At 39.6% G+C, this 14702-nt stretch overlaps 1 pseudogene; it reads right to left on the bottom strand.

The window, feature by feature from the left end:
* Window positions 1-764: 764 nt before the first annotated feature.
* Window positions 765-1752, bottom strand: LOC100662987 (olfactory receptor 11H6-like; annotated as a pseudogene).
* Window positions 1753-14702: the final 12950 nt, after the last annotated feature.

Here is a 14702-nt window from a genome sequence, read left to right as displayed (position 1 = left end):
TGGGAAAGAAGACTTGGACCTAGCAGTTTATCAAATAGACTTTGAATGGCAGATGAAGAGTTTGCACTTCATTCATAATTGATAGAGATATGAAGCACACTCTGTTTTTGGTGTGAAAGAGAACCTCAAAGAATGAAAGATGTCCATTGCTTTTTTTTTTTTGAGGCTCCTTGGCCCATTGTCTTTAAGAGTATTTATTTTCTGAACTTAGAAGATTCCTCCCTCTCTTGAAAGGCTTCAGGAACATGTGCAATCAATTCCTTCTGCCAGTCAAGATTAAAACCAGCAAAGACACATCCTAGAAAAAGTACATATAACATACATAGAACAACCCTACATAATTCCTCAGTGAACTATGCATATTTAAAATGTTTTACTGAATATATCATCAGTGAACTGAACTTGATCTGCCAAAAACCAAACCAAACCCACTGCCTTTGAGTTGATTCTAACTCATAACGACCCTATAGGACAGAGTAGAACTACCCTACAGGGTTTCTAAAGCTGTAAATCTTCACAGAAGCAGGCTGCTACATCTTTCTCCCACGGAGTGGTTGGTTGGTTCTAACTGTGGAGCTTTCAGTTAGCAGCCAAGTCCTTTCATCACTGTGCCTCCAGGGTCCACTGAACTGTTAAGGAAGAGTGAAAGAGAATTCTCTGTCTTAAATATAAGCCAGTACATGATGGACTGATGCCATTCTCTATGGTTATTATAAATAACACAGGCCAGAAGTGACAAACTCAGTCTCTCTTCCAAAGGTGTCTCAATTTTGGCTAATTCATAATCCTAGGACTTTCTTTAGGGCATCTTTCATCGCCTTGTTTCTGAGACTATAGATAAGGGGACTTAGTAGGGGAGTCAGTGCTGAGTACACCCAAGTGAAGATCTTCTGCATCCCTGCTGGGTTCCCTGATGTTGGATTTACATACATAACTGTAAGACTTCCACAGAATAGAGACACCACCATCAGGTGGGACCTGCATGTGGAGAAAGCTTTAGTTCGACCAGCTCCAGAGGGAACACGCAGAACAGCTCTGAGCACCAGGGTGTAAGATTCCAAAATGGAGAGGAAGGGACCAAAGGTGATCATTGAGTTGAAGGTGTAATGGATAAGCTCAGTAGAAGGTGCAGGGACACAGGCCAGTGCCAACAATGAGCCTGGGTCACACACAATGTGGTCAATGATATTGGGTCCACAGAACGGAAGTTGGGAGATAAGGACAATGGGGACTGGATAGCAGAGGAATCCACTCACCCAGCAAACACAGAGCAGGATCACACAGAAATTTCCAGTCATGAGAGAGGGGTAGCACAGTGGGTGGCAGATGGCCAGGTACCGATCATAGGCCATAACTGATAAGAAGAAACAGTTTTACCCAATGAAAAAAAGAAGCAGAATTGGACGAAGCAGCCAGACAAAGTGATGGCCTTAGTCTCAGAGAGGATGTTGACCAGCATATTTGGGACAGTGGAGGAAACATACCAGATCTCTAGGAAGGCAAAGTTTCCCGAGAGGATGTACATGGGTGTGTGGAGCTGCCTGCCCCTCTCACTGCATGGGCAATAGCCCCATTCCACAGCAGGGTCAGGAGATAGACCACCAGGATTAACACGAACAGGAAGTTCTGTGTCTCCCTTTGACCGGGCAAACCCAGAAGGACAAACTCAGTCACGACATGCATCGTTCTGTTCTTGGCTCTCAAAGCTGTTCAAGAAACAGAAGAGACCAAGGAATGAGTAATAATGAACATTAGCAGGATAAGCTAAGAATTGGTTGAAAACGTCCTAAGCATTTTCATATAGGTTATCTCATTTGGTCTTCCTCATGGCCCCTTGAGCTATAGGGAAGTGTGTTTTATTGTCTTCTTCTTCTTCTTTTTTTTCTTTACAGTTAAGAAAACTGAAGCTCAGAGAGATTTAAGGAGTTTACTTGAATATGCAAAGCCAATAATTCCTAGTCACACTGGCCAATTGGAGGTAGGTTTGGAATAAACACTAGTTCTTTTAAAATGTTCCTTCAATTCTAAGTCTTAGTTTCAACTTTAATGGTAGAATCAGGGCCTCTTGGATAGCCTACATATAAGTATAAACTCTGGACCCACTCCTTCATTTTGAAGCAAAATTGAGTATAAATTTGAAACAAAAATATCTGTTAAGTTGCCTTCTTACTCAGAGTTTCATATGCAGACGCCTAATACAAGCAGGTGGGAATGGAGCTAGGTGGTAACCTTGAGCTCCCTTGCCTTCACTGCTCCCAGTGAGGTGCTGCAGAACTCTTAGGGTTCTGTAAAGCAGTTCCCAAATCACCAATCTGGTTCCCTCTAGATCACATCTCTCAGGTGGCATCTGGATTTGCTGAACCTTTCAACCCATTTCCCACTTAAGGAGCCCTGGTTCTCTCAAAGCACTTCCTTATATTGCACAAACTCTGTCTCCCTTATTACTTCTACACACTGATGCTGGGCCTCCTCTTTGCAGCTACACAAAATAAGTCTAATTCCTCATCCATGGGAGCAGGGAGATTAAATTACTGAAGACAGCAGTTATGTGTCCTGTACATCGTTTCTTTCACCACCATTTCCCCTGGCTTGTTTACCCCAGCAGCTGTATTACCGCAAAACCCCACAGTCACAGCTGGGCACCTGAGGCATCTTGGTGTTTTGCTGCTGGTAAGTCAATTTCGCTAGTATATACAGCCACGTGCCTTCATTTTGGCCAGGAATTTAGCCCTAAAGACAATTTATGTTGCTTCATAATTTTGCTTTTACCTAAATTCAATAATGTTCAGTAATGAATAGAGGGATCTTCTTAAGATGTACAGACATCAAAAAGATCTTTCTGACGATGGCTGAATCAGGAGTTGAGACAAAAGTATAAAGCTGGATATTTTGCTAGCAAAGTTCTTGAAATTATTGGTCCCGGTTGATTTCTATGTCTTAAACTTTGCCAGCTAAAACTCAGAATGTTTTACTGGGTAAGTCACCATCCATATTGACTTTAAAAATAGAATAAATGACCGTATTATTTATTTAGGTCATTGTTAAGATACTCACTGATAAACATCCTCATGCCATTTATACCATCTGCAGAGATCAAGGGGCTGCTTCTTAGCACTTGATAAAACCTGGAGCAAACCCAGAAGGATAAACGTCTTATGGCCAAGTTTACTTTGGATATTTGCATTAACATTTGTATTTAGAATGATGAAAAATATTACCTTTAATAAACATGATTTTTGTGAAAATGTCAATTTTGTCCAAGAGATTTAGTTCACAGGACTGTAATCGTGATGACCTGTGCACCAAAATTTCTAGCAGAGAGATAATTTCCAATATACTTCCTACAACTATACTTATATTTGCCAGACTGCTTGCTGCCATTTTTGGTTGGAAAATATAGTTACTGGGCTTGTAATCGATGGCAGTGTTTTTGGGGCTTGTAATAATAATTAAACAATTGAATGCCGAATATAGATTTCAGAATTCCCTCCATTTACTTATTAATTCCCTGAGCTAAGCTCTCTAGCTTCCCGCCCCCCCCAAAATATATTCCCAAGGGCAGGTGAAAGATAGAAATTCCTTTAAGAAGAAACAACTTTTTTTGACAGCTAGGAATAAGAATTTTAAAATACAAATACCCTAGAGAGTAGACACATTGGCATGAAAGACTTCTAGGAAAACTTATAAATGATGATAGAAAGTTCTTTCTGCATTTGTAATAGAGAAGGAACCAGATGCTAGAGGGTAGGGTGGGGAAACAAGAATAGAATGAGGCATAAAAACTAACTTAAAATGGATCAAAGACCTAAATATATAACCTAAAATGATAAAAATCATGGGAGAAAAAAATAGGTTCAATGCTAGGGGCTCTAATACATGGCATAAATATAACACAAACCATAAGAAAGAATGCACAAACACGAGAAGAAAAACTAGATAACTGGGAGCTCCTAAAAATTAAACTCTTAAAAAAAAAAACAAAAAACACTTTTGCTCATCAAAAGTCTTCACCAAAAGAGTAAAAAAAGAACCTACAGACTGGGAAAAAAAATTTGTCTACAACACATTCAACAAGGGTCTAATGTTAAATTCTACAGAACACTTCAACACCTCAGTAACAAAACACAAATAATCCAGTTCAGAAATGGGTAAAGGATATGAACAGACACTGCACCAAAGAAGGCATTCGAGAGGCTAACAGACACATGAGGAAATGTTCACGCACATTAAAAAAAAAAAAACCCGTTGCTGTCAAGTCCATTCAGACTCACAGGGACTCTATAGGACACACTAGAACTGCCCCATAGAGTTTCCAAGGAGCGCCTGGTAAGCTCGAACTGCTAACCTTTTGTTTAGCAGTTGTAGCTTTTAGCCACTAAGTCACCAGGCTTTCCAAACTGCAATCAGATACTGTCTCACCGTGACATAACTGGCATTAATCAAAAAGCGAAACCAAAACAAAACAAAAAAAACAAACCCCGAAAATAACAAACGTTGAAGGAGTTTCAGGGAGATTGGAACTCTTATGCACTGCTGGTGGGAATGTAAAAGGTACAACCACTATGGAAAATGATATGGCACCTCCTTAAAAGTTGGAAATAGACATACCATACAATCTAGCAGTCCCACTCCTAGAAATATATCTTAGAGAAATAAGAGTCATCAAACAAATAGACATATGCACACTTATGTCCACTGCAGCATTATTCACAATAGCAAAGAGATGAAAACAACCTAAGCGCCCATCAACAGATGAATAGATAAATTATGGTACATACACACAATGGAATACTGCACATAAGTAAACACCAATGATGAATCTTCGAAACACCTAAAACATGGATGAATCTGGAGGGCATTATGCTGAGTGAAATTAGTCAATCACAAAAGGACAAATATTGCATGAGACCACTCTTATAAATATACAACAAAAGTTTTATGCGTAGAAAAAAGCAATCTGTGATGGTTATGAGGGAGGGGATGGGTGGAGAACAAACCATTAAAATACACAAGTGTTAATTCTGGTGAAGGGTAAGAGAGTACACATTATAGGGGGAAGACAGCACCACTTGACCAAGGCAAAGTCATAGAAGCTTCCTAGACATATCCAAACAACTTGAAGGATGTAGTTACTAGGGCTGAGGTCTGGGGATTATGCTCAATTGATACAATATAGTTTGTAAAGAAAACGTTCTATATCCAACTTTTGCAAGCAGCAACTGGAGTCTTGAGAGCTTGCCAGTGGCTGTCTAAAATACATCTATTTGTGCCACCATTTCGAGAGCAAAAGAGAATGAAGAAAACCAAAGGCACAGGGAAATATGAGTCCAGAGGACTCAGGGACCACATGAACCACAACCTCCACCAGCCTAAGCCCAGAGGAACTACATGGTGCCTGGCTACCACCACCAACCCCTATGACAGAGATCACAATGGAGGGTTCAAGACAGCACAGGAGAAAAATGTAGAACAAAATTCAAATTCACACACACACAGAAAAGACCACATTTACTGGTCTGGCAGAGACTGCAGGAATCCCCAAGAATGTGGCCCACAGATACCCTGCTGACTCAGAATTGAAGCCACTCCCAAAGTCCACCTTTCAGCCAAAGATTGGCCAGGCCTATAAAACCGTAACACAAGTGAGGAACTTGCTTCTTGGTTCAACCAAGTACAGGAGACTAAATGGGCAACACCTGCCCAAAAGCAGATGCGAAGGCAGGAAGGGATAGGAAAACTGGATGAATGGTGTGGAAAAGAAAGAGAGAGAGTGCTGACACCTTGTGGGAAGCAACCAATGTCAGAAAAGCCTCAATTTTTGAGCGAGAAACAAGTTTGTGCTGTAAACTTTCACCTAAAATGCAATAAAAATTTTAAAAACTTAATAAGACATTACTTTAGAAAAATCTGTGAAAGAGGAAAACGAGCCTACATTGTATAAACCAAATCCAAACTAGTTGTCATTGAGTCTATTCTGACTAATGGCGACCCCACGTGTCTCAGTTTAGAACTGTGCTCTGCTCCACAGGGTTTTCAATGGCTGATTTTCTTGGAAGTAGGTATGTCTTCCAAGATGACTTTGGGTGGATTCGAAATTCCTTTTTTTTTTTTTTTCCTTTTTTGTGCTTTAGGTGAAAGTTCCCAGAGCAAATTAGTTTCTAGTTCAAGAATTCCTACACAAATAGTTTTGTGACATGGGTCGCAACTCTCATGATGTGTCAACACTCCCCACACCCCCATCTTTCCCAGTTTCCATTCGTCCATATTTCCTGTTCTTCCTGCCTTCTCATCTTTGCTTTTGGGCAAGTGTTGCCCATTTCGTCTCATATACACGATTAAACTAAGGAGCACTTTCCTTACGTGTGTTATTATTTTTTAAAACTGTGTCATCTTTGGGTGAAAGATGAACTTCAGGAGTGGCTTCAGTTCTGAGTTAAAAGGGTGTCTGGGGAGCTATAGTCTTAGGAGTTCCTCTAGTCTCTGTCAAACCAGTAAGCCTGGTTTTTGTTTTTTGGGTTTTTTTTTTTTTTTTTTAATGAAATTGAGTTTTGTTCTACATTTTTCTGCAGCTCTTTCCAGGACTCTCTATTGTGAATCCTGTCAGGGCAGTTGATGGTGGTAGCTGTGCAGGGTCTAGATGTTCTGCGCTCACGGTGGTGGAGGCTGTGGTTCATGTGGCCCGTTAGTCTTTTGGACTAATATTTCCTTTATGTCTTTGGTTTTCTTCATGCTCCGTTGCTCTGGATGGGATGGGACCAAGAGATGTATCTTAGATGGCCACCCGCAAGCTTTTAAGACCCCAAAGTTGAATGTGGAATATTTTCTTTATGAACTATATTATGCCTATTGAGCTAGATATCCCCCGAGACCATGGTCCCCAGGCTTCAGCCCCAGTAACTCAGTCCCTCAGGGTGTTTCAATGTGCCTAGGAAGCTTCTATGGCTTTGCCTTTGTCAAGTTGTGTTGATTTCCCATATATTGTGTACTGTCTTTTCCTTCATCAAAGTTTTCGTTTGTCTACTATCTAGTTCTTGGTTGATGTTCAACCATTTCAGTAGGTAGCATATGATCAGGAACTGATAGTACTGAAGGAAGAAGTCCAAGCTGCACTGAAGGCATTGGCAAAAAACAAGGCCCCGAGAATTGATGGGATAGCCGTTGAGGTGTTTCGACAAGTGAATGCAGCGTTGGTAGTGCTCACTTGTCTATGCCAACACATTTGGAAGACAGTTACCTGGCCAACCAGCAGGAAGAGATCCATATTTATGCCTATTCCCAAGAAAGGTATCCAACCAAATGAGGAAATTTTGAAACACTATCATTAATATTACACACAACCAAATTCTGCTGAAGATCATTCAAAAGTGGCTGCAGCAGTACATCAACAGGGAACTGCCAGAAATTCAGGTTGGGTTCAGAAGAGGATGTGGAACTAGGGATATCATTGCTGATGTCAGATGGACTCTGGCTGAAAGCAGGAAATACCAGAAGGATGTTTACTGTGTTTTACTGATTATGCAAAGGCATTCGACTGGGCGGATCATAACAAATTATGGAGAATGGGAATTCCAGAACACTTAATAGTGCTCATGAGGAATCTGTGCATAGATCAAGGCACAGTTGTTCAGACAGAAGAAGGTAATACTGCATGGTTTAAAGTCAAGAAAGGTGTGCATCAGGGTTGTATCCTTTCACCACATGTATTCAGTCTGTATGCTGAGCAAATAATCTGAGAAGCTGGACCATATGCAGAAGAATGCAACATCAGGATTGGAGGAAGACTCATTGACAACCTGCGTTATGTAGATGACACAACGTTCCTTGCTGAAAGTGAAGAGGACTTGAAGCACTTACCGATGAAAATCAAAGACCACAACCTTCAGGATGTATTACACCTCAACATAAAAAAACAAAAACCCTCACAACTGGACCAATAAGCAACATCATGATAAATGAAGAAAAGATTGAGGTTGTCAAGGATGTCATTTTATTTGGATCAACAACCAACACCATAGAAGCAGCAGTCAGGAAATCAAGAGATGCATTGCACTGGGTAAATCTGCTGCAAAGGACCTCTCTAATGTGTTGAGAAGCAAAGATGTTACCTTGGAGACCAAGATGCACCTGATCCAATGCATGGTATTTTCAAATGCATCATATGCATACGAAACCTGGACAATGAATTTGGAAGACCGAGGAAGAACTGATGCCTTTAAGTTGTGGTGTTGGCGAAGCACATTGATTATACCATGGACTGCCAGAAGAAGAAACAAATCTGTCATGGAAGAAGTAGAACCAGAATGCTCCTTGGAAGCAAGCATAGTGAGACAGTGTCTTATATACTTTGGACATGTTGTCAGGAGGGGTCAGTCCCTGGAGAAGGACATCATGTTTGGTAGAGGGTCAGTGGAAAAGAGGAATATGCCCAGCAAGATGGATTGACACAGTGGCTGCAACAATGGACTCAAGCATAACAAGGATTGTGAGCATGGCACAGGGCTGGGCAATGTTTCGTTCTACATTGGGTAGCTTTGAGTTGGAACTGACTTGAAGACACCTAACAACAATTATCTAGTTAGTGATTTTCCCTCCCCAGGCCTTCCCTCCCTCTTAACTATCAAAGTTTGTTTTTTTCTGTGTGTAAACCTTTCTTGAGTTTTTAAAATAGTGGTCTCAGACAGTATATGTCCTTTTGTGGTTGTCTTATTTCACTGAGAATAGTGTTCTCCAGATTCGTCCATGAGATATTTCATAGATTCATTGTTGTTTGTCGTTGTATAGTGTTCTGTTGTGTGTATGTACTATAATATGTTTATCCATTCATCTGTTGATGGGTGTTCAGTTGTTTCCATCATTTTGCTACTGTGAATCATGATGCAATGAACATGAAAGTGCGTATGTCTATTTGAGTGACGGCTCTGATTTTCTCCAGGATATATTCCTAGAAATGGGATTGCTGGATTTTTGATATTTCTATTTCTATGTCTAGTCTTTTAAGGAAGCACCATATCATTTTCCATAGTAGTTGACCTCCAAACAAGTGTGTTAACAATTTGCACAACAAAGGGACTCTGTGCATGGTACAATGCGTGGGGGTGAGGGGGAAGGGATAAATGCAATACAGAGCAAAATAATCTGTATTTTCTATTTATCGACTCTTATAAAGTACAAATATTAAAAAAAAAGAATGGAATGAGGTAGAGATGCTGGATATACTAAAGGAAACTTCCAAAGCATCACAATTTTGCTGAGTGTGCCCTCTCCCCCTCTTTTCTCATTATCTATGCAGGACATGTAGAATCACAGGGTAGAACTTCTTCACATAATGCATTGCTGTTTAAATGCTATTCAAACTACTGTTCTACAGGAGAGTTTTTTTGGGAAAAAGAGCATAATCAACTGTATTATAAATTTATATCTCACTTTTACATTTAAGGTAATGGTTTAGCCTAAGCTACTCTGCCTGGCATCACCCACCATTAGATGACAATTTCTTGAACAGCAGGCATAGTGTTTAGGAAAAATTACTCAACTTCTAGGTGAGAGTCCTAGATCCCTGGGTGGTGCAAGCAGTTTGTGATTGGCTACTCTGGAGCAGTGGTTAAGAGCTCAGCTGCTAACCAAAACGTTAGCAGTTGCAATCCATCAGCTGCTCCTTGAAAACCCTATGGGACAGTTCTACTCTGGCTATGAGTTGGAATCAACTCGACAGCAATGGGTTTGGGCTTTTGTTTTTTATACTAACCTAAAGTTTGGTGGTTCACAGCCACTACCAGAACCATGGAGGAAAGGTCTGATGACCTGCTTACCTATAGATTACAGCTAAGGAAACCCTATGGAGCATTTCTACTGTGTGATGCATGGAGTTGCCATGAATTGGATCAACTCAACAGCAAAAAGTTCCCGGTTAGAGTTATCCAGGATGTTTCAACAGTACAATTCATCATAATCAGAAACCTCTATGTATGTGGATCGCATGATATAAAAAAAAAAAAGATAAAAGTCACGAAGGAGAGGATCTTCAATCAAATGTATTGCTTAGGTATTAAGGAGTAGAATGTGAGTCATATATACATGAAAGCTTTGTTCATACCAATTTTCCTTTTGTAGTCCTTCATAATAACACCGTTTCATGGGGCAGTTTTAGTTGACCCAAACTAGAATGATTCAAATTGTAAAATTATTGCGTTATGTTCATTTTCAATGAAAGTTGCTATTTTATCTAATCTTGCTAACAGGACATTGGGACGTAGTCATATCTGCAGTAGAAATAACAGTAAAATGAGGCCCTTAAGATCCTATGTGGGCTTCATCACAGATTCAGTCTCATATAACCTCCAACCTGCAGTCTACGATCAACAAAACATCCAAGGAGTTGAACATTTGTAATGTAAATATGATTGCATTACTCACTTGTTCAAAACTTTTGAAAGGCTTCTCATCTCATGCAGAAATAAAACTTCTTAAAATGACTTATAAGGTCCTGAACAATTTGCCTCCCTGGTCACTCTCTGACTTTATCCCCTTTAGTCTTTCCCTTATTCTCTCTACTGCCAAACCAACCTCCTTGGTGTTGCTTGAACACACTCCTGCCTCAGAATTTTGTAGAGAACTTGCTTCTGCATGAAATACTCTTCCCTCAGCTGTCTACATGGCTCACTCCCTCACCTCCTTCAAGTTTTTGCTTAAATCTTGACTTCTCAGGGTGGCCTTCCCTGATCACCCTATTTAAAAGTTCAGCCTTCTCTCCTACACTTGCTAACCTCTTTCCCCTTTCTCCATAGCACTTACCTCTCTCTGACATGCTTTATATTTTACTTATTTACTGTTCTTCTTTCCGCAACTGGAATGTAAACTCCATGTGGGTAGTAGTTTTTGACCATTTTGGTTATAGTGTCTCTCTAGTGCTTAGAAGAGTGCCTGGAACATAGTAGTTGCCCAAGAGTATTTGTTGCCCAATGAAAGAATGACCACTACTTTATCTAATGTCAAAACATTTACTACTTATGTAAGCATGAAACTTTCAGTTTGTCCCTAGTCTGGAAGGCTCTCAACCATCAAGAACCAAGGAAATTAGAAAGTGGTTTTGTTACTAAATCCTTTAGTTCTGTAGTCATTAGGCATTAAAATTTGTTCTGTATTCACTTTTTAAAAAATTAGACTGTGTTAAGAAATGCCTTGAGTACAGCAATGATGATCCACCTGGGATAACAGCGCTCCGGCCTTCTACACCCAATCCCTCCAGTAATCAAACCTAAAAAATTGAGAGAAATACCACAGATGTAATGGCCTTCCATCTACCAGGATTGCCCATGTTGAAAATATAGTTGTTACAATTAGGTGAATTACAATATAGCTCTTCATGGTGGGCGGAAGAATAAATCAATGAAGGGTGCCACTGAGAAAATGTCTTCTTTAAAGTGTGCATTGGCAGCTGAAATCATGTCTTTCTTAAGTGATCCTTTATGTGTGGACAGTGGTCTGCTTTGTCTCACATAGATTACTTTATGCTTATTCTAGCCTCAAGACTTTCTTCAATGTACCCTTCATCTCCTTGTTACTTAAGCTGTAAATCAGAGGATTTAAGAAGGGAGTGACTACAGAATAGAACAAAGTAATAATCTTCTGAAGTTCAGCTGGGTTTTCAGATGTGGGGCTCACATACATTGCCAAGAGGGCCCCAAAGAATAAACACACCACCGTCAGATGTGATCCACAGGTGGAAAAGGCCTTTTGCTGGCCAGCTGCTGAAGGGACTTTTAACACAGCTATCAGTAAAAGGGTATAAGAGCCAAGGATGTATAGAAGGGTGAGGATGATATTCAGGGAGCTCAGGATATAGAAGACAATCTCAGTGATAGGAGCTGGAGCACAGGACAGAGACATCAGTGGGTCCATGTCACACACAAAGTGATCAATGATGTTGGGCTCACTGAAAGACAACTGGGAGAGTTGTACTGTGGAGACTGAGTAACTAAGGAACCCAAACACCCAGCAAAGAAACATCAAGATATAACAGAGTCTTAGGGTCATGATGGTTGGGTAGTGCAGTGGGCGGCAGATGGCAAGGTACCGATCATATGCCATGACACAGAGGAGATATGTTTCAGTTGTAGCAAGGGAGGTAAAAAAAAATAGAACTGGAGGAAACAGCCAGCAAAGGAGATGGTTTTTGTCTCTGAGAGGACGTTGGCCAGCATACTGGGCACAGTGGAGGTAATGTACCAGATTTCAAGGAAAGCAAAGTTCCCTGGGAGAATATACACTGAGGTGTGGAGCTGCTGGTCCCATCTCACAGCACAGTCAATGGTGCCATTTTCCATCATGGTAAATATACAGATCCCAAAGAACAATGAGAAGAGGAAAATTTGCATCTCCTGGCCACCAGAGAAGCCTAGGAGGACAAACTCAGTCACAGTGCTTTTCACTGAATTGTTCATGAATCCTAGGGCTGCAGAGAAGACAGAGAACAGCATTATACAGGCTGTTTTTCTTTCTGAGAAACCTGTAGGAAACCTATGTATGGCATATACGTTGGACATTTGGCAATTAGTTTGGAATAATCCATCCTCTGACTCTTCCTTAAAAGCCACGAATCAATGATCCTAGTGATTCTAAATTTCGATAAAATTGGGTTTGTAGCACTAGAAGCTTTATATTTTATGGATTTTCTTTATCAATGAGTTAGATTTGAAAATAATTCCCTCTCCTCTTTAAGTTTTGAAAACTCAGAAACATCACCCTCTCACCTCTGTGAAAGACAGCAGAGTGACTATCAGTTTGTGTTTCTTTTTCACACCCATAGTTATTTTAATAGACTCACTCTTAGTCTAAGTTACTTTTTATTAGGAGTGGAAGGACTATGTTTTTTGGCACCTCTCATCCAATGGAAAGTAGTTGACACACTTCTCACATTACACAGAGCTGTGAATGTCCGTTATATAGTTTCTCTGTGTTGTTCACATCAGAATAATTTTCTCTTGTAACATATCATTGAAGTATAAGTCTTAACACAGAAGCCAAAAGGAAAGGTCATGGTAACACTTTTCCTGGAGAGTAGAGAGCTAATAGTTACCTCAGAACATTCCTTGTATTTGCTTCACTTCAAACTATTATTTTAAACCCTCTAATTTATCAACGTGGCCGCAACAATGAGCTCAAGCATAACAACAATTGTAAGGATGGCGCAGGACCGGGCAGTGTTTCGTTCTGTTGTGCACATGGTCGCTGTGAGTAGGAACCGACTCGATGGCACCTAACAACAACAACAACAATTTATCAACTGAATCTCTGCTACCCTAAACAAATACAGTGTTTTAAATAATTTTGCCATAAATGTCATTTGAAACAATTTCTTTCAAAATACGTGGTTTGGCTACTTATAAGTAATCATTGTTGTGCTATCCAGATATTACACATGATAGGTTTCCACATTTCTGACTGTAATCCCACCTGCAAGAAATTCAGAATCTTAATAAACTCAGAAAGATCATTTATTAAAAATCAAACAAATGGATATGCAAACGTAACATTATCTCTAAATGTTGCTATAGATCATTTCTTGTTGCTGAGCACACATGATATTTTCTTTTCTTGCAGGTTGGTGATACACAAAACATACACGTAAAAAATATTCAACAAGCCTTATCCAAATGCAAGGATGTTTATTAATATCACTTGGTATAAAATTTAAAAAAACACTTTAATAATAGAGGAAATGGAGGGTAAAAGCATGTGAACTCTCTGTACTTTTAGCACAATTTTTCTGTCAACCTAAAACTGCTCTAAAGAATAAAGTTTATTACATTAAAAAGAGCACTTTATTTGACAAATTTCAAATAAACTAAAGTGCTTATGCCTTGTGATTTTAGTTTATTAACACCACAGTATTTAAAAATTTACTTTTCTAAAATAGAATCCTTGTTTTTAATAATTAAGAACATAAAAAATATGGAAACAGACAAAGAAAAATGAGAAATCATCTCACTTTCCAGAGAAAACAATTTTAACTCTTTGAGTATTGTGTTCCTCTCTATTCTTAAAAAAAAAAACCAAAATGAGATTTTCAAAATACATTGCTTTATAACCTCTTTTTTCCATGTAAAAATATATGGCCCCACATCATTAATTCAATCACTGCATTGTCTTCTATTGTATAAATTGAATCAACCCCTAGTGATAGATTTATACTTGGCCTATAAAATGATTTTAAGATTATTAGAATATTTAATAATTAGTGAAGCACATTGTAGTTTTTGATGATGACTATGTTAGATATCCTTTTGATCCCTATCATATACTGAAGCCAGTCAGATAAAACCCTACTACATATATTGGCATAGTGGTTAATCATTAAGTGCTACGGCTGCTAACCAAAGGGTCGGCAGTTTGAATCCACCAGGCGCTCATCGGAAACTTTACAGGGCAGTTCTACTCTGTCCTATAGGGTCGCTATGAGTCGGAATCGACTCGATGGCACTGGGTCTGGGTACATATGGGATAAATTCCCTATGTATTTCCATGTTGTTTTTGTTAGGTTCTGCCTAGTAGGTTCCAACTCATAGAGACCCTATAGGACAGAGTAGAACTGCCCCATAGAGTTTCCAAGGAGCAGCTGGTGGATTTGAATTGCCAACCTTTTGGTTAGCACCCGAGCTCTTAAACACTACACCACCAGGGCTGCTAAAGAGCAGGATACCGGG

Source organism: Loxodonta africana, chromosome 10, assembly GCF_030014295.1.
Source record: "Loxodonta africana isolate mLoxAfr1 chromosome 10, mLoxAfr1.hap2, whole genome shotgun sequence".
Lineage (NCBI taxonomy): Eukaryota > Metazoa > Chordata > Mammalia > Proboscidea > Elephantidae > Loxodonta > Loxodonta africana.
Note: the sequence above shows the minus strand (reverse complement) of the source record. Positions and strands in the feature narration are given on the sequence as shown.